This window comes from Mirounga angustirostris, unplaced genomic scaffold (assembly GCF_029215605.1).
Source record: "Mirounga angustirostris isolate CCGP_5_RB_7025 unplaced genomic scaffold, mMirAng1.0.hap1 SCAF_2, whole genome shotgun sequence".
NCBI classification, from domain to species: domain Eukaryota; kingdom Metazoa; phylum Chordata; class Mammalia; order Carnivora; family Phocidae; genus Mirounga; species Mirounga angustirostris.
Window position 1 is genome coordinate 90,061,500 of NW_026991710.1, and position 21,775 is coordinate 90,083,274.

At 37.3% G+C, this 21,775-nt stretch overlaps 1 pseudogene; it reads left to right on the top strand.

Moving 5' to 3' along the window:
• Positions 1 to 673: 673 nt before the first annotated feature.
• Positions 674 to 19,586, top strand: LOC123848876 (small ribosomal subunit protein eS27-like; annotated as a pseudogene).
• Positions 19,587 to 21,775: the final 2,189 nt, after the last annotated feature.

A 21,775-nucleotide genomic window follows, 5' to 3' on the forward strand; every position in this document is an offset into this window, starting at 1 on the left:
ACTGTGGATATTATAATACAAGGAGCTGGACAATGAAAAATTGTTCATTCCAAATGGTTCTTAATTAAAAAGGAAAAAGAATTCCAGTTTAGACATACTCTGTATATTAGGAGGAGACCAGCATGGATGGAAGGCCTGTCCAAAATGCCCAAATGTATAATTTCTTTTTTTTTTTTAAAGATTTATTTATTTATTTGAGAGAATGAGAATGAGAGAGAGAGAGAGTACATGAGAGGGGGGAGGGTCAGAGGGAGAAGCAGGCTCCTCGCCGAGCAGAGAGCCCGATGTGGGACTCGATCCAGGGACTCCAGGATCATGACCTGAGCCGAAGGCATTCGCTCAACCAACTGAGCCACCCAGGCGCCCCAAATGTATAATTTCCTCTCCTTTCCTTCTCTTTCCTTTCCAGCCTGTTTGTCCTTGGTGCTTTCATCACTGAGTGCATTGTCTCATCATCTAACAGTTTTAAATTCAGTATGCATTGTTAAGATTTGTTAGAAAAATACCCTTTACAGACAATTTTATGTCTAGCTTCAAATTCTGTCGGGATCAACTTATTTTAAATTAAAAGACTGCAAAAACTTGCATTTTTTTACTCTAAAGACATGATGGAATTCACTGCCATATTTAATATGTTCATACAGACTGCCAAAGTACTACCAGGTTAGAAATAATGACTACTGGAGAATGTTACGGACTACTGAGGCAAGTGGCACCCAGATTGTACAAAGGAGGGTTATCTGTTAAGAAAGGAGACTTGGCCCACCCTGATCAGGTAAATTACTGACTGCCTTCATAACCAAAATCAAGTGAGGCCTGCATTTAATTTTGACCAATGAGGAAAAGCTAGCTGCTGGTGTGGAGGGGAGAAATCATCTCTGTCATCTTCAGCTTCATGGTCTTAGCCCATGAAGTGAATCCTAAGTAATGTGTTACTAATAGTAAAAGAACTAAAATTGTAAATCAGCTACTTTCTAAAAATACATACACTTGAGTGTAGTCAAATGATATCTGATGGTATCATTGCTCCTACGTTCTTACAGGTATGGTTTCCTGAGTGGGAGGAAAAGGTTGACATAGCAAGTAGCATGAAAGTCTACGTAATCAAGAGCCTGTTTCTCAATGTCACTACCAGCATTGTAGAGAGCAATCAGAACTGACATATAGCAAATATATGTGACAATTAAATATGATTACAATGTTTTACTTTCAGACAAGGTATATTTGAGGTTTGTAAAACTTGGGTAAATGGTGAGGGTGTGTCACATGGGAGACTATCATAAATGATGTGCTATGATATAAAAAATGTTGAGAACTCCAAGCTCATGGTTTATGATGGCCACAAAAGAAAACCCTGGACTCTAGAGTCAGACAAGTGTCCTGAACTTTGGGAAAATTTTACAAAAGGTCAAAGACAAAAAAAAAAAATTTTTTTTTTTTGAAGATTTTATTTATTTATTTGACAGAGAGAGAGACAGTGAGAGAGGGAGCACAAGTGGGGGAGTGGCAGAGGGAGAAGCAGGCTTCCCGCTGAGCAGGGAGCCCGATGCGGGGCTCCATCCCAGGCCCCTGGGATCATGACCTGAGCTGAAGGCAGACGCATAACGACTGAGCCACTCGGGCGCCCCAAAGACAAAAAATTTTTGACCCACAGACTTGAGTCTCGAAAAGGGATTATGGCTAACAAAGGGAGATTTTATTTATTTATTTTATTTATTTTATTTATTTAATTTTTTTTTAAAGATTTTATTTATTTATTTGACAGAGAGAGGCACAGTGAGAGAGGGAACACAAGCAGGGGGAATGGCAGAGGGAGAAGCAGGCTTCCCGCTGAGCAGGGAGCCCGATGCGGGGCCCGATCCCAGGACCCTAGGATCATGACCTGAGCCAAAGGCAGACACTTAACGACTGAGCCACCCAGGCGCCCCAACAAAGGGAGATTTTAAAAACCCAAAAACTTTTAGCTGAATAATTGTGAAATAATTTAAATAAAACAGGAGACAGCTCAGGAAAGTTGAATGGCTGTCTACTCATCTGAAAGTTTAAATAATATATGTAGAAGATATAAAGAAGGAAGAGTAATCAAGGATGAAGGTAGAGGTGTAGCAAATCTATTATGAAAGTGCCATAAACTAGGGCCCCCAATAAACTGAGGATCAAAAATATGGTAAAGTTGGCCAGAAGGAACTGGAAGGCTTTTCTGTTGTTGTAGTTGTTAAAAAGAAAAAGGAAATAATAAGTCTACTGTTTAGAGATGATAAGAGAAAGTATATCAAAGAAGTAGCAGAATCATTCAACTCCTATTTTTTCTTCTCTTTTCTAAATGGGTTTTTCAACTGAATATGGAGAAGAAACTACGAAAAGTGAAAATTTTAGCCCAAGATAGGTAAGGGATTAGTAAATTAACTCCAGGATATTTTAAATGAGGCCGGATAAATTACTATGATGGTAACAGAATTTTCAGCCATAATCTCAGAGCTACTGTTTAGTAGTCTTTGAAAAGTCATGGCAAAAAGGAGAGATACCACAGATCATTAATGACTAACTTTCATCTTTATTTTTGAAGATTAGAATAGGGTAGGTTTTGGAAATTATGGGCACCTTAATTCATGCATGCAGAACTGACAACAGATTGTTAAAAGGCTTGTTTTTGAGCATGCAGAAATGAATGTTATGGTCATTAGCAGCCAACAAATGTCAACTAAGGAGAAGCTTTAATAAACCAGTATGGCTTATTTTTTAGGAGGTTACTAGGCAGATAGATCAAAGGACTGCTTGAAAATCAAATAGTAGCTAGCTATTGTTATTTGTCCTTCCTTGATGGAGTACTAAGGGTTGCTTCCTCTCAAAAATGTCTAGTAATGGCTTTAAATAACACGAGAAAGTGTTTGTCAGGGTGCCTTTCCCCTATTTAGCATTTTTGTAAATGATTGGATGAACACAGACTTCTCAGTTCTGCAGAGGACATGAAAATAGGATATCTTAAGTAGGTGCTTCTCAAACTTTTCCACACAATATTCCTAATGGAAGGGGAAAGTAAACATGTACATCTGAGAAACCAGGGCAATTATCCTAAGTGGCTGCCAAAAGAGAGATGTTTCTCTGAATTATTTTGTCTTAATTAATAACTATGTGAATTTCCACTCTATTTCATATTTTTTAAAACTACAAAATAATTCTCTAATCAACTTCTTTCCTTTCTTCCTTCCTTTCTTTTTCTTTCTTTTTTGTAAAAATTGGCATCTCTGTGCCTTTGAATACTTTGGCACAGATTCTCCTCAGGTGCTCTGCTTATCTTCATCCAAGTCAATCATAAAAACCTTAAATAGAATAGGCTAAAAAACAGAGAACTATGGCTCTCTATTAGAGGCTTTTTCATGCTGAATAAAGCCATCAATGAATGGACTTATAGGATAGGTAAGACACCAAACTTGAAAAGGATCTTAATAAGATGGCATATTAACAGAATTAAATCTAACAGGGATAAATACAAAAATTTGCATTTAAATTGGCACAAATATAGGTGTTCAAGTGATAAAAAAATCTGTGACTTGAGATTTTTAATTTAGATTTAGAATGATTCCAATCATTCTATGAACCAACAGAGTTATGTAATTGCTAAGTATGGTAGCATTAAATTACTTTAATATAAGTGGTAGATAGACCAAGAAAGGTAACAGTCCCTCTATGTTCTGCATTAATAAACCATTTTTATAAGAGCAAGTTTAATTTGGGTGCCAAATTTAATAGGGACCTTGATAAACTATGGAGTATCCATAGGAAGAAAACTAAGATCACCAAGCATCTAGAAACTTTATCATGCAAGAAAGGGTTAAGAACCTAGAGCATAGACATAGACTATGAGGAGACCAGATGAGCTTAGTGCAGCACATGTCACTAAATGTTGTCCTAGAGCATGGTGCTGAGAAGCATCTACTTACGTTTTCAAAATGGAGGTTACTGGGTTCTGCAGGTAGAAATTTCGATTCAGCAGCCTGGGGCCTTGGAAGTTGCATTTTGATACTCAAGCCAGGGGAATGATACAGGTGAGGTGAAGACTCTGAGAAACACTGTTCTATGTAATGGATGTAGTAGCAGTATTGGAATTATAAAGAAGCAGAGTGGCGCCACATGAAAAAAACCAATAATCTTTCTTGGTAACAACTAGAGTTAGAAAACAGTATAGAAAGGCGTATTGCAATAATATCATTCGGGACATTCACGGATACTCCAGGAGTCAGGGATGATACAGAAGGGACACTGAAGGACACTGTAGACTGAAAGTCCTCTGGTCAATCATTTGGACTATAACAGAGAGAAAGAAAAATTAATAAAAGTATATTCATTGGTTTTAGTGGAAAGAGAATGCTAACATTGGTATTTATGAGTAGCCACTTTTTTGTTTAATTTATAATAAAGTTGATTTTGTATACAAACATCTGACTCTTGATTTGTTTAAACAGTGCATATGTTGATGTTGTTTTCCTTTTATGCAGTTAATTTCAATTAAGTGGTTGCATGAAAGAGTTATTGTAATTTTTTTCTCTTTGGCATAGGATATAACATTGATTTATTTCTTAATTATTCAGGGAAAACCCCCCCCAATGTTTATGGATTATTTTGGTACAATTTGTAGGCATGATTTAGTCCTTAGAGAAAAGCAGCAATTTTTGAGAATACCATGAACTACAAATTGCCTGCGAAAGAAATAAACATAAAATTCCCATGAATGTCCTGCCATTGGTGCAGACTGGTGAGTATGGAGAGCAGGAGAAGGAAGTGTTAAAGGACTGCAAGAAAGAAGAGAGCCGAGAGTATATGCAAAGCAAAAGCAAAATCACCAGAAAACAAAAGGCAAATATCAAGTGCAAATATATGGACCTTGCGTCTGAGACTTGGTAGTTCCAGCATGAGCTATAGGGAAGAGACATGAAAGTGAGTGGGACCAGAGTTGGAAGCCTCGGAAAGGCATTGCTTCTAGGAAAGAAGGAGCTAGAGTACAGTGGTAATCACCAAAGACATGGTATTAAGAAAAAAGAAAGAAGCAAGAGGGGGAAATTAAAGCAAATGCACTGACACTGATCATTTAATACATTTAATTGAAGAGCAAAGACTAAAACAAGAGTGGGTACATGAGTGGAAGAATTGTATATGAACAGTGTACAAATGGACAGAGTAGGAAGAATGCAACTAAAAAATGGAAGAAGGAAGAGAGAAATAGGAGAGTAGAAGATTAATTGCCTGCTAGATAAGTAATAAGCGGAAGTCAAAGGATACTATTTAAAAATTATAGACCAGATAGTAAAATGTTAAGTAGGAAGGAAAAGAATTAAAAGCACTATAAAAGGCCCTTTAAAACAACAAAAACAAAATGCATGCCTTTCTAAAAGCCACGTGAAATTAAAAAACAAACAAAATAAACAAGCAAGACATGAAATAGAGAAAGAGTAAAACTATTTGTTTTTAAAGACAAAGAAAAATACCCTCAGGGTTTCCAAGCAAAAAGGTCAAATTACTTAAAAGGTTAAGAAAATTAGGTAGTCATCAGACTTCTAAAAAACAACATACTAAACAATGTACAGCAGAGACGCCTTTTGAGGAAACTCAGAGCAAAGAAAATGTAAGCCAGGAATCTTCTTTACAGTTAAGCTACCCTGTGAGGTTAAAGAGGATAAAAAGCTATTTTCCCCTTTTCCTAACAGGTTTAGTGGTTTAAAGCATATTTTGCACATGATTTTGTCAGGGAGGAATCTGGAAAGAGCTTAGCTGGGTTGTTCATTTCTGATGCTATCATGTCAGTTGGGATGGCTGAGGCTGAAGAATACACCTGCAAGATAGCTTCTCTACTCACATGTCTGTGCACTGGTGGGACAGTGGAAGGCTGGGTTTAGATGGGTCGCTCCCCTTCTCTGCATAGTTTCAGGGCCTCTGCACATGGTCTCTGTAGCTGAGTTGTCAGACTCCTATGTGGTGGCTCAGGGATTCAAGAAACCAAAGCAGAAACGGACAGTCCTCTTAAAAGATACACCCAGAACAACATATTCTGTTGATCTAAGTAGTTACAGCCCAATCCATAATCAATGGGGGAGATAAATAGAACCCCACCTGTCAATAGAAGTGTGTAAAAAAAATGTATGGCCATCATCTTCAATCCAGCAAGTAGAACCTCCCACCTAGACATTAAAAAACAAAACAATAAACAACCCTTGGTGAAAGCTAAAATATGAGAAGTTTCAGAATTTCTGAAAAATAGGGATAATTTAAAATTCTATATATAAAAATCAAGATACTTTTAAAAAGCAATCAGCAGAATATTCATAGTGGCAAATATATATGTCAATAAAAAAAGTGAATAAAAATAAGTAAATTAAATTTCCAAAAAAATTAGAAAAGAGCAAAAAAGTAAGCAAAAGAAGCAAATACTGAAGGCAGAAATAGACATTAATGAGGCAGAAAATAGAAAAATAGGAAATCAAATAAATCCCATTTTTTTGAAAAAATGAACTAACGAGATGATCACTAAGAAATTTAATTTTAAAAGGGGATAAAGGGCAAATATACAACATAAAATGACAAGAGAGAAATAACTACTGATACACAGAAAATTTTAAAAATCAGGAGACTTTTGCATACCAATATGTAAATAAATAAGAAAACCTAGATGAAACACATCATTTCATAGGAAAATACAACTTACCAAAATGGACCCAAGTATTGATAGAAAGCATAAGCAGAGCACTTATAATAGAGTTAAAAGAAGCTATCAAGGAACTGTCCCCCAAAAGTCACTGGGCCCAGATGATATCATAAGAAAATTCTCCAAAAGAGACCAAAAGAGATAATCTTAGTGTTACTTAAACCACTTCAGAGAAAATGAAGGAAAATTTTCAAATTCTTTTTACAAAGCAATTATAACACTAATATCTAAATATGATAAAGATAATTTAAAAGGAATATTTCACATATCATTTATGAATACTGACATAAAATAACCCAAAATAAAATTTTAGTGAAGAGACTTCAACAGCACATTAAGAAAACAGCATGACCAAGTAGGGTTTATAAAGAAATGCAAGGATAGTTCAATATTAGGAATTCTATTAATATAAACTACTATATTAATTCATTGATAGTTCCGAAAAGCCTTTGAAAAAAGTCAACACTTATTCCTAATAAAAACTCTCAAGAAAATAAAAATGGGTGAATAATTCCTTTATGTATGATATTCATATATCCATAGATCACTGATTAGGAAATGTCACATATCATTGATATGATTAGGGTTGACATATATACACACACATATATATTTTTTTAAGATTTTTAAAAAAAATTTTATTTATTTGACATAGAGAGAGACAGAGAGAGAGGGAACACAAGCGGGGGGGTGGGAGAGGGAGAAGCAGGCTTCCCGTGGAGCAGGGAGCCCGAAGCGAGGCTTGATCCCAGGACGCTGGGATCATGACCTGAGCTGAAGGCAGACGTTTAACTGTCTGAGCCACCCAGGCACCCCTACACACACATATGTTAATGTATATACACACACGTAAGTGTATGTGTCCATATGTACACACACACACACACACACACAAATGCAAAGTTTTACCTGATGTGAAAACACAAAGGCATACCCAACGGGGCTCCTGGTGGCTCAGTAGGTTAACTATCTGCCTTTGGCTCAGGTCATGATCCCAGGGTCCTGGGATCGAGCCCGGCATGAGCCTGCTTCTCCCTCTCCCTCTGCCTGGAGCTCCCTGTGCTTGTGCATGCACTGTCAACTAAATAAATAAAATCTTAAAAAAAAAAAGGCATACCCATCAAGAACAGAACACAGCAAGAATGCCTACTATCTCCACTATTATTTAACATAGTACTAGAGGTATTAACCAACTCAATTAGACAAGAGAAAACAATTAGAGGTGTAATAATTGGAAAACAAAAAAAGAAGTAAAATCTCTATTTGCAGATGATGTGATAGTAATGCTGAAAAACCTAAAGAATTAGTGATAAAAACAACTCAAAAAAACAATAGAAATGAGCAAGGTGGCAGTCTGTAAAGCCAACACATCAAATTTAATAACTTTTGTATGTACAAATAATAACCAATAGAAGATAGTATGGAAAAGAAAACCCTGTTTACAATAGCAAAACAAACAGACAAATAGCTAAAATAGGAAAAAATGAAATGTGAAATATTTAAAATTCACTTAAAGAAAAAAATCGTTCCTGAAAGATATAAAAACAAATTTGAACAAAGCGGAAGGCATTCCTTATTCCTGATTAGGATGTTTCAGTGCCATCAGGATGTGTTATCTCCAAGTTAATTTATAAATTTAATATCCCAATAAAAATACCAACAAACCCTTTATTTTTCTGGAGCTAGACACTAACTACTTAGAAAAAAAAGGGAAATAATAAAACATACACACATATCTGCTTATTCTTTAAAAAAAAACACAGGTAATAAAGCAGTGAAATAGATTGCCTACTAAGGATGTGTGTGGAGAAGCAGGGGGTGAGGAGGGGGTGATTTAGGGTGGGAGGAATAGGGGAGAGAGCACACTTCTCTGAGTATACCTTTTTGAAAATTTTTTCCTTTTGAAAGCATATTAATCTTCTACGTATTCAAAAATTAAAATTGAAACCTCAAGTATGGGAAAAGAAGTATGTAAACTAAATGCAAACAAAAACAAATGAACTCCAACTGTATTTCCAATTCATAACCTGTCCACATTGAAGGGGGGCAGGAAAAAAGAATTTAAATAATTTTCTCATTTTCATTTTAAATTAAAATTTTAATTTTGAGATAATTGTAGATTCACATGCAGCTATAGTGGGGGGAGGCTAGGATGCCTCATTACAGCCTGGCAGGGATGAAAGGCTAAGCTCCTCATTTGGCCTTTGCTGGTGGTGAAGATGGGGTGAAGATGGGGCCCCAGCTTTTTCTGTGGTGTTTGACTGGAGTAGAGTGGTTATTATCCAAAAGTTTCCTGTTTTGCTAGGCTGCCCTTTCCTAATCCTTTGGCTAGAGAAAGCAGCCTTTTGCTGTTTTTGTCTGTGCTTGTTGGCATTTTGGGATTGACAGCTTCTTCAGCTCCAAGTGTAGCATACAGAAGGCAAAAAGAAAAACCAGGGAACTCATCATCATGTTGTCCCTTGGGTCTTGAGGTACCTCGCTAGTCTGCCTTCTCTCTACCTTTCAGAGTCTTCTGTTTAAGTATAAAGTCCATTTTTTTTAGTTGCACTGAATAGAAGAAATAAAAAACAGTATGTCTATTCCATCTTACTAGAAGTGGGAGTTTTTCCCAAGTAACTTTTGAATATAGTCCTTTTATAATCTTGGTCTAAGGGGGGAAAAACCCACAAATAAATCTTGAACTCTTTCTTTTGGTATTTTTTTGGAATATTATAAGTGTAACAATTCTAAAACTATTTCCTATGTATTGTAGGAATAAGAGAACAGTGAATGGGTTGATATTCTTGGAAGCCCGGATTCTTACTGCACAGGGAGATACAAATATGGGGAAAAGAAAGAGAAGGAAAAACCTGGTGGGGTGGATTGAAATTTGGAATTGAAGGTATGAACTTATTATTTCATATCTCTATCCATCCATCCATCCATCCATCCATCCATCCATCCATCCATCCATCCATCTGCATATATTTGCCTCTTTTAGCTCTCTATCTTTGGAACCAGCTATAAGCAATTATACTCCAATAGTAATCAGCACACCTAGTACCAAATCTTGCCTTCTAAATACCATTCCCCACTGAAAGGAACATTCCTTGGAGAAATAGCTAATTTCAAGATGGTGGTAAGGAAGGTAAGAGTTGAACCAGAAGCATCTTATTGCATCAGAATATAAAGAAGTTCTTTCTTTTTTTTTTTTTTTAAAGATTTTATTTATTTATTTGAGAGAGAGAATGAGAGAGAGAGAGAGAGCATGAGAAGGGGGAGGGTCAGAGGGAGAAACAGACTCCCTGCCGAGCAGGGAGCCCGATGTGGGACTCGATCCCGGGACTCCAGGATCATGACCTGAGCCAAAGGCAGTGGCTTAACCAACTGAGCCACCCAGGCGCCCAAGAAGTTCTTTAAAAATGGGTAACATCAAAAGCCCCCTTGAAACCACTTTGCAGGTTTTTCTCCTGGCTAGATCTGGGACAATTTGAGCATAAAAATGAGTGAAGATGGTAATGAATTATAACCCACTAAGTAAAATAGAAATCCATGAGTCAATCCATGGATAGTATATAGCGGACAGGTAGGTAGGCAGGTAAGTAGGGAAGTATGTAGGTAGGTAAGTAGGTAGGTAGGTAGATAGATAGATAGATAGATAGATAGATAGATAGATAGATAGATAGATAGATGAGAAGTCCCAGCTCTTCCATATAGCAGAAAGCTGACTGATAAATCAGGAGTTGGAAAATCACCATTTTGTAATTATCAGACTGAAGATTGGTTTGAGCAAGAATCACCAATGAATGGCAAATCTAGGGGGAAAAGTTTGAGAAGGATTAGGATATTTGCATGGTTTTCCAAATGTCTCCCCACAGACTGCTCATTATTGCAATGGGAAAAATAATAACTGTACAGTGGATAAGAACAAACCATTGGGAAACGAAAATTAAGATCACTGGTAAGGGGGCAAGAGACATAACCTGCCTTGATATATTATTTCCTGAGAAGGGCACAGTATCACTTACATAGTATTCTGGCTGGGGATAAAATAAACAGAAAAAAAGATTTTATTTATTTATTTGAAAAAAAGAGAGAGAGAGAGAGAGAAGCAGGTTCCCCGTTGAGCAGGGAGCCCAATGCAGGGCTTGATCCCAGGACCCTAGGATCAGGACCTGAGCTGAAGGCAGAGGGTTAACCAGCTGAGCCACCCAGGTGCCCCTAATAAACAAACAGAATCTTATGAGAAAATAGTAGACTAGCCCAAATTGAGGAACTCTTGAAAATAACTGACCTGTATTCTTTAAAAGTATTTATGTCATTAAAGATAAAGAAAGACTGACAAATTGCTCCAGATTAATGGAGACTAAAGACTAAATAAGAACTAAATGCAGTATGTTATGCTGGACTGGATCCTGGACTCTTTGAAGAGAGAAAAAGTATAAAGGACATACCTGGTGAAATTGGGATAAGGATGCTTGATTAGATAAAAGTGTTATATCAGTGTTAAATATTTTGAATTTAATAGCTGTACTGAACTTATGTAAGGGAATAAAAATCAAAACTCATGTTCTTAAGAGATGCACATGTAATGCTGAGGAGTTAAACGGTTTGATGTATCATGATGTATGCAACCCATACTTCAATATATATTTCCAAAGAACAAGAGGTTGATTGCGCAAATATGCCAAAATGTTAACAACTGGTGAATCTGGATAAAGGATATTTTGGAGTTCACTTGTAACTTTCTCATGAGTTTGAAATTGTTTTAAAGTCAGAAAAATAAAAAACAATAGAGGATAGTAGATCAAAGGTCAGAATGAAGGTAGGAAATGAAAACCCTGCTAAAGCCCCGGCTCTGAATTATAGATAGAAATTTGGAATGAAACCAATTTTGTTCAGGTTGGCAGAGGTTATGATTATAATCATTTTTCATATATTCAACATATACTGGAAGAACAGAACTTCAATGAATGTAAGTGGTTATATCAGGTTCTTTAGCTTGTTGGGGAAGATGAACATTTAAGAAGTAGTGAAAAATTGAAAATTAGTTTTGATATTAATGCAATTAAGGTGTATCCTTAGATAGAATTCAATGGTGCAAATGCATTATTAGAATACAACCACTTTAGGCAGGTATTTTTGGTATTTGTTTAAACATGATCTGTGCCATATGTCCCAACACACTGTATCTATAGCCAGTGCCCAAGCACAGCAGCTGATACCCTTTCTTCTGGACAAATGGAGTAGTTTCCTTAGCCCAGGAAAATGCTTAAGAACTCAACATTCATTGAATTCTCTTTCCTCAGGACTCCTTACCCCACCTCCTCACACACTCTTGCCAATCCTGATATCCTTTTACCCTTAGCAGAATCTTACTTCACTTTAGCAATTTGCACATTTGTAAAATTGGACACCTGGGGTTTTAGTTTTCAAAGCATTACTCAATGGGTGTGTCCCAGCTTCTTGGCTTCTTTGACTATGTGTGCACATCTAGAGTGTGCATGCTTATGCACATGCCTGGCAGTTTGCTCCTTGATAAACTGGCCCTCTAGTACTCTCTTGGGATTAAATTGAGTTCTTGATGTATGGCTACAAATGTATTGACTGTAGTCATGTTTCAGAAGCCAAGCTCTCAGAAGGAAGCAACCATGTCTGTCAGTTTGCTAGGTGTCATATAGGACTGTTTAATGGGTATTTCATGATGACCAAGGATTCTTTTGGACAGTTTTATGGCTCTGATATCCACTTATACTTAACAAGTATGACCTGAATTATTAACTTTTTGCTTGATGGCAGAAAACAAATTCTAACAAAGGATAATAAAAGATTAAAATAGAGATGCACATGTCAAATTGAGGAGTAAAGGGGCATGATATATTATGATGTATGCAAACTATTCCTCAATATTTATTTGGAAAGAGCAAGAGATTGATGATGCAAATGTGGCAGAATGTTAACAACTGGTCAATCTGGATAAAGGATATTTTGGAGTTGTTTCCCCACCAAGAGAATCAAGGCCTCCTTGCAGTGCGATAAGTGGCCAAATATTTATTACTTCAATTTGAATTAATTTTTTCTTGCTGAGATTGAACACCTATCTGCTCATATATTTTGGTTGTTTATTCTCTTGTGAATAGCTTGTTTTTTGACATTTTTTCTATTGGGTTGATCTTTACCTTTTTAATTTGTAAGAATATCTAAATATTAAGGATATTAACCGTATATCTGCTATACATATTGCAAATATTCTTCCCTTCTTTTCATATGCTGTTTAGCCTTATTTATAGTGTTTTGCACAGAGAAGTTTTATATTGCTGTGTAGTTAAATCAGTTCATATTCACACTTATGGTTTCTGGCCTTATTACTGTACTTAAAAAGTCCTCCTTGTCCTCAAATTGCATATATATTCTCCAAATGTTCTCCTGAGCTTTTTATAGCTGTATTTTACTGTGAAGTTTCTAATTTACATGCAATTTTAATTTATGCATGATGTGAAGTAGACAGCAGATATAATCCAAAATTTTGGTGAATTAATTTTTTGGTGAATTAAAATTAACTTAGTTTTGTAAATTTAATATTTCTTGTAACTTTACAATGGAAGGATCAGACTATGTATGTTTAAAATATATTTATAATGAAAAATTTAAATAATTATTTTGTTCTCAAGGGGAGAAATTAGAGAGATTTTATTTATTTATTTATTTATTTATTTATTTATTTATTTATTTATTTGATAGAGAGAGAGCATGAACAGTGCAGAGGGGCAGAGGGAGAGGGAGAAGCAGACTCCTCACCGAGTAGGGAACCTGCCCTGTGGGGCTGGATCCCAGGACCCTGGAGATCATGACCTGAGCAGAAGGCAGACGCTTAACCGACTAAGCCAGCCAGGTGCCCCGGAATTTTGTTTTTCTATCTTGATATTTTCATGTAAGGAGGTATTACCATGAGCCCTTTGGATATTTTTTCTTTTTTCTTTTTCTCTCCTTCTTCAAGCCTCTTTTTCAAAGGGGGGCTGTTAATGTGAAAGTCAAGTGTCAACTGGGTCCTAGTTGCAGGCAGCAGCCTCACACACCTGAGCCAGCTCCCACCTCCTGCACTGCCTGCCTCATGGATGGGTCAGGACCAGATGTTTTCCATGGCGTCTGGTTTTGTGTGATGTGCACATCTAGGGTAGGAAGGAGACAGGCCTACTTATCTGCCCTGTGCTCCCAGGGTGGCTGTCAAGGCAGTTTGCAGTCCTCCATTCTCTTAGTCTCTTTGTCCATCTAGCTCTTCATCCCAATGGCTCCCAAGGAAGAAGAGAGGACGTGTGAAGCCTCATTTTGGTCTAAGCCCAAACCATATTTGCTAATCCATCTTCACCAAGGTGTCCTGTAGGCTGAGATTTACTGTGCCTCCAACAATAGGCCTCTCACTGTTATCTTCATGTATGTAGCAATGGTTTGTGTTTATGGGCTATTGGAGCAAAATCTAGAAGGGGAGTAGAATGGGAGTAGAGGAAGAGTAAATTGTTGGTACCCCCAGCTTTTCATACATTCTCCTAGAAGCATTCATGGGTGACATCCAGCAAATATTTACGGGGTGTCCACCATGGGTAAAACACTTTGGGGTGGATAAAGCCCTCTAATAGTTCACAATCTAAGTGTGCATAAGTGCCTGTGGGGTTGAGCATGCTTGACTCTATATGTATGTTCAAACCTGCACTCAACTAATTACAATGCAATGTGGTAAGTGGTAGAAGAAATGTTAGCAAAGAGCAAATATTAGCACAGAGAAGGGGGCATTTGACTCCTCCACTTCTTAGTTTATGCCAGACTTCCATTTTCAGTAGGAGACTTGACAAGTGTGCTTGACTACCTGTTGTAGACGTACCTAACAACACATCAAGGGATTTGGGTCTCAGTCTGTTCTGTCACTAACTGGGATATCTTTTGTCTATGGGCCTCATTCTTCCCTATTTTGGTGACAAAGGATGTTGGAGTTGGCTTTCCATGATTCCTTATAAAATGCTGTGATTTATTCCTTTCAGGAGATGAACAACGAACTGTAATTGGCAATTCACTGCCAATCACAGCACATACTATCTTTGAGTCAAAAGACACTTTACCAGCCATCTGGTACAGCCCTCTTAATTCAGAGAAGGAAACCAGCACCCAGAAGGATGGGTATTTTGTACAAAGTCAGAGCCATTCTTGGTCCCCAGGTTTCCTCATGTTAGTGCAGCTGAATTACTTAGACTTCGAACAGAATTCAGTTAAGAGTTGCTGGACTAGGGGGCACCTACGTGGCACAGTCAGTTGAGCATCCGACTCTTGGTTTCAGCTCAGGTTGTGATCTCAGGGTGGTGAGATCCAGCCCTGAATTGGGCCCTGCGCTTGGCGAGGAGTTTGTTGAGACTCTCTTTCCCTCTGTCCCTGTGTGCTTTCTGTCTCTAAAATAAATAAATAAATCTTAAAACAAAACAAAACAAAACAAAAAAAGAGTTGCTGGACTGAATGCCCAATAGAATTTGACTCAACACAATCAGTATAAAACAAATGCATGCAGTCCAAGGGATTTCAGGTGAGATACATTCCCTTGAGCAATCAACTGGACATTCTTGGCAGGAGGTAGTAAATGTGATTGGGGAAACATCTGTGAATACCATTCTTTCTGTGCTCCAGAAATGTCACCCTTCTCAGGAATGTGATTAACTGGGTGTTTAGAAACAAACAAACAAAAAAAAACCCATGTGAAATAGACTGCTAAGGTACTGAAAATTTTCCTCTATTCACTTTAAAACAAATAGCATGTTTACAGCAGATTAAGTAAAAGGCATACTATTGGGTTTTGGTGAACTTGGTGTTCCCTCTTGATTTGTTTCTTGATTTTATCAGTAACTTCTGGGGTGAATGTTAAGTACAGAGTCAGTAAGTGTGAACTGCTCCAAGCAGTGTGTCATGCTGGAAAAAGGAACAGAGCCATTAAATAAAGTTCTGGTTTAAAATAGATTAAGTCTAGCAAAGATCAATTTATTTAAATATTAAGTGAGTCCAAGCACCAAATTCACTCCTGTGCCCTCTGACTTTGCTCTCAGTTGGCCTCCTCCTTGTCCCCATCCAAGAACAGCATGGACAGCTGTGGTAGAAAACAGGGTGTGTCTCTGGCTATGGGGCTCAAATGCCACACACTAGATTCTCTCTCATCGTGGCATTTGAGGTTGAGATCCACACACTGGCTTTGGTCCCTAGGCAGCTGGGAGGTTGTATGGGGTCACAGGCCTTCTCACATGGGTGCTCGGCTTCACCTTCCCAGTGGCTTCATTTCCTCCTAGGGTAGAAGTGATGCATCTCCATTCCCTGTTAGGATTCCTCAGAATTTTCCAAATGATGAGGTGGGTTTTACCTAGAGTTGATGCCATATTTGGGGGATGACTTCTGTGGGGGACAGGCACTTCACGTAACTATCACCTTCACAGAGGATTTTTCTGTTATTGGGTTTTGGGAAACTATTTGTCTGTGGGTATATTTTTGACTCCATATTTGCATGTGTGTGTGTATTCACACACACACAAATGCATGCACGCATACTGCAAGATGTTTTCCTCTGCTTTTTTACTTTTCACCTGCTAGTCATTCATTTCTTCACTTGACAAAGAGACACTGTCTGCTCTGTGCCAGGCACTGTCTCTATTGACAAGATGTGTGTTTGGTCATGTGACTTAGCAATCTGGTAGGAGTACTTTGAGGTAGTTCCATCTAAGATAATGAACTTTAAATAAAAATAAGCCAGTCATCCATACGAAAAGATGCTCAACTTCATTCACCATCAGAAAAATACACATCAAAACTACAATGAGATACCATCTCAAACCTGTCAGGATGGCTAAAATGAACAACACAAGAAACAACAGGTGTTGGTGAGGATGTGGAGAAAGGGGAACCTTCTTGCGCTGCTGGTGGGAATGCAGACTGGTGCAGTCACTATGGAAAATAGTATGGAGTTTTCTTAAAAAGTTAAAACTAGAACTACCCTATGATCCAGCAATTGCACCACTAGGTACTTACCCAAAGAATATAAAAATACTGATTCAAAGGGATACACGCACCCCAATGTTTATAGCAGCATTATCTACTGCAGCCAAATTGTCCATCAACTAATGAATAAAGATGTGGTATATATGGGTATATATGTATGTATATGTACATATGCATCTGTATATATGTGTAGATATGCATATGTATATATATAACATATATATTACTCAGCCATAAAATACCATATGTGGTAGATATGTGTATATATGTATATGTGTATATATATATTATATATACAACAAAATATTACTCAGCCATAAAAAAGAATGAAATCTTGCCATTTGCAATGATGTGGATAGAGCTAGAGAGTATAATGCTAAGTCAAACAAGTCAGAGGAAGACAAATATCATATGATTTTACTCATGTGGAATTTTGTTTTAGATTTTATTTTGAGAGAGCGAGAGTGAGAGAAAGCGAGAGGGAGCACAGGGGAGCGGGAGAAGAGCAAAGGAAGAGGAAGAGAATGTGTAGCAGATTCCACACTGGTCACAGAGCTCAAAGCGGGGCTCAATCTCAGGACCCTGGGATCATGAACTTAGTTGAAACCAAGAGCCAGACACTTAACTAAATGAGCCACCCAGGCACCCCTCACTTATGTGGAATTTAAGAAACAAAACAAATGAGCATAGGGAAAAGAGAGAAAGGCAAATCAAGAAACAGACTCTTAACTACAGAGAACAAACTGATGGTTACCAGAGGGGAGGTGGGTGAGGGATGGCTTAAACAGGTGATAGGGATTAAGGAGGGCATTTATGATGAGCACTGCGTGTTGTATGTAAGTGTTGAATCACTAAATTGTACATCTGAAACTAATATTACACTGTATGTTGACTAAGTGGAATTTAAATAAAAACTTAAAAAAAAAAAAAAAAAAAAACCCAGGGGTCGCCTGGGTGGCTCAGATGGTTGGGCATCTGCCTTCAGCTCAGGTCATGATCTCCAGGTCCTGGGATCGAGCCCCACATCGGGCTCCCGGCTCAGTGGGGAGCCTGCTTTTCCCCCTCCCTCTGCCTGCAGCTCCCCCTGCTTGTGTTCTGTCTCTCTCTCTCTCTCTCTCAAATGAATAAATAAAATCTTAAAAAAAAAAAAAAGCCAGACACCAAGGAATAATAATTTGAGTCATAAAGGAAATGGGAAATTTATAATATCCAGGTACTATTCCCAGCATCAACTTTCTTAGTTATGTGATTAGTTAATTAATGTAGTTGATCTTTTCCTCAGAGTGAAGGAGTTTTTTGGTTTCAGAAGTAGAACATGATTTCTTTGGTGCTGCAAGACTGATTCAAACTACACCAATCCTTTCAGATAAATGCCAAGCCTATTATATTTTTCAAATCCAGAAGACCTTGTAATTTCATACATAAATTATCATTGATACATTAAAAATGATTTCTAACTTTTAATTTGATTCTATGCTTTTGGTATACCTCTCTGTACATGTGGGAGATTAAAAAAATTATGGTTTTCCCCATAAATGTAAAAGTCTTCAATTTACAGCCACAATTTCTGCCTTTGTCTTTTAATCCCTGGGCCAATATAATCCAGATTTGACTACCTTCTTGGGGGCTATATTTTCTACTCTAGGCACTGATTTTTTCTCCAAGAATGGTGAATCATGAGACAAATTGTTCTTGTTGAAGACTCAGATGTGGATAAAGATTATTATGTATCTATTTGCTACACATGAAACATTCCATGTGGAAATTTGTCTTAAAGCTCCATAACTGTATTACATTACTAGTTTAATACTTATTTGAATAGAGAGAGAAATGTTTAACACTATTAAGAAGACAAGCTTGATAGGAAGTGATGGAAAAGTCTCATCTTGAAGAGACACAGTGGTGGGCCAACTCCAAATATTCTCAAAAGGAATTTTAAAGGAAATCCTTTAGTAAATCTGTATGTATACATAAAAAATGGACTGAAAAGAAACTAGTTAAGGAAGGCAGAGCTAGGAAATTATCATATAAAACAGTACTAAGTGCATGTTTCTACCCACACATGCCTAATTTCAAGAATTATGTCAAGTAAACAATCTACTTAGTAATTGTCAGGGAAAAACTGTCCTGTCGAGGCTTATTATGTTTCTCCTTCTATGTTGGAAACATGTAATATGTTGGATAAAAATTAATTTGTTAGCAATGGGCAAGATAGAGATTTGAAATGTTAAACCAAGCATCCTTTGGAGAATCATTTTATCTTATGTCCCAGTTTCTAAATAGGATATATTGTTTTGGACTCCTGAATGTTCTTGACACGAACTACTGAGGCTGATGCAGAATCCTTACCTGTGAGGTCTTGAATTCCAGATGGAATTTTGAGTAAAGTATGGCTCTGTCGGAGGCAAGGAAACATTCTAAGGGAATTACATTCTAAATGTAATTTTCCTTTTAATAAACAAGGCAGTCCAAAGGACAGCACTATCACAGGCAGCACACCTGAGGGCAGGGTTTTAGGTTATAAGAGAACTGAACGTAATGTTCTTCATCTGAAGGCCAGCGGGTATCTTACTAAGTCTCCTTTGAAACAACTTCAGGCCTTATAGATTGGGACCGGCTGGGATTGCAGAAGGATCAACATCCCTTTGGCTACAGATTTATTACATCAACCTTGGAAGAGGAAAAGAAAAAACAAAAAGAAATGGCTAGTTCAAAGCCCAAATTCCTATTTTATAGATATAAGCTGTCCAGGTTCCTATAAGATTACCACCGTTTTCAGCCATGCTGAGATGGTGGTTCTTTGTGTAGCCTGTTCAACAGCGTTGTCCAGCCAATAGGAGGAAAGGCCAGGCTCACAGGAGGGTATTCATTTAGAAGAAGGCAGCACTAATGATCCACACCACCTCTTGAATTTGTGTTCTATCACAGAAAGCCTTAACAGTTCAGTAATTCAATTACTCTACCAAGATAATGTAATTTAATTCTGTAAGGTATACAACAGTGATCTCCTATTTTGGTGTCAGTTTTTCAATAAAGTTTTGGTTATGGGCAATAAATAAATATAATAAAATTACAACTTTAAAAACCAAATCTTAACTTAGAAATGAGGGAAAACCCATAATCTTACTGCCTAGTCAAATAAATTATTATCAGTTTTTCTCTGTTCTACAAAAATAAATACTAAAATTGTAGGACAGATAAGAGTTTGTATATTTTTCTATTAATATTGTGGTAAACATGTCCCTTTTAATGAGTATGTCATATTCTCATAATAATTTCTTCACTATTTGTTATTGTAAATGAAAACTCTAATTTTTGCTACCATGAATAACATTACAATACCTTTTTGTATGATTATAACTTCTTTTTTTAGTAGAGAGAATATTCCTTTAGCGAGAAATTGCCAAGAGTGAGATTACATGGTCAACGCCTATGAATATTTTTATGGCTCTGAAATGTGTTGCCAAATTGCTTGCTAAAAGGGTTGTACCAACTGCAAGTTGACTTTTAAAGGTCAGACTTATTTTGATAGAAGATCAACATATGTGCTATATTAAACTAACCATTTATCAACTGGTGAGAAACAAAATATATCATTTCCTAATACATAGAATAAGAATATAATCCAGGAATCATGCCAAAGTCTGCCATATTGTGAATGGGCCAGGCAATCACAAACCTCAGTTCTGTTCATTTTGGTCACAATTCTAAAGTGGATCCCTTCTGGAAGCTACATTTTGGACAAGCTGTGGCCTGATGCCCAGAGAAGATAATTTCAATGCTTCTTTTTGCCTCAGCACACAGCAGGAGGACCGAGGTCGTAGTTTTACTTGTATATATGCATAGTGAGCTCAATTTTATTTTGTAATCTCCTTCATTTGAGAGGATTAAGAATGAAGATTACAGCTAATTCCCAAACTCCCTGGAAACAAGGTAATTTTCCTTTTAAGAAATCAGGGAGTCAGATTCTGATGCATAGTTTAAAAATACACAGGCACAAGCAGTTCTATCTGTACAATGCCATAGTTGTATAATTTTGTTATTCTTGGTTTAGCTGATACATTTAACGAAAGGGCTAAAATGAAGACATGAATGCATCCAGGGAAACCGGAGCCACAGGTGACCTATGAGAGAATGAATCCTTTCCATGGCATAGATTTAACTCAGGTGAATGATCACAGGATCTGAGATTCAGTGTTTTAACAACTGCCCCAGGATGTCTTGGTCTCAGTAAAAGTGGCTCAATCCCTTCCTCTCTTCTTTCTCTAATACACACAAAGTCTTTGTGTAGAGTTTGGAATAACACCATTTATCTGTTATTCCACAAACACTCATATTCATTCTTCGGGTTGTTTTCTTACATTCTCATTTGACTTCCCTGTCTTGCGTACTGAATTAAACTTCCTTGATAATCAGGATGTCTGTTTATTTAATGTAATGGCTGCCTCTTTTTTCTTATTGTCTCCAGGCACATCTTTATGGATCACTGAAAAAAACAACTTCGTTTCTCAAACAACACAACCAGCAGCCAGAGGGACCTTATCAGGTGGAATTCTCAATGCAGGGGAGACATCAAGAAGTTGGCAAAAGGGAACAGAAGGATGGATATGGTAACCCATATTTTCCTGTTGGTGCCCTGGCACAGGGGATGGGGGAGATGAGCGCCCATCTTAACATTTTTACCAAAATAAAAGAAGCCCTAGAGACCAGAGGTTTAGGCAAAAGTTCTAGAGTCAGACAGACTTGTGGTGTATGTCTCTCAATCACTTCATAGCGTCTCCATTACTCAATAGCTCTGAGACTTTGGGCAAGATCCTGAACTTCTCCAACCTCAGATTTACATTCCATAAAATGGAGTTAATGTCTACTTTTCATAGGGCCAGGTAGAGGTTTTCTTTTCCAGTCTTTTTCCTGATGGTGGCTCCTGACTGATGGCAAGCAAAGGTAGCTGATATCTGAGGGAAAAAAAACATGACTTTGTATCTTATTTTTAATTTTACTTCTGGTATTGTGGGTAAAACATTAGGCTTTGGACTCATTGAAAAAACTCCTTATATAATGAATTATTCAGTGAGGTAG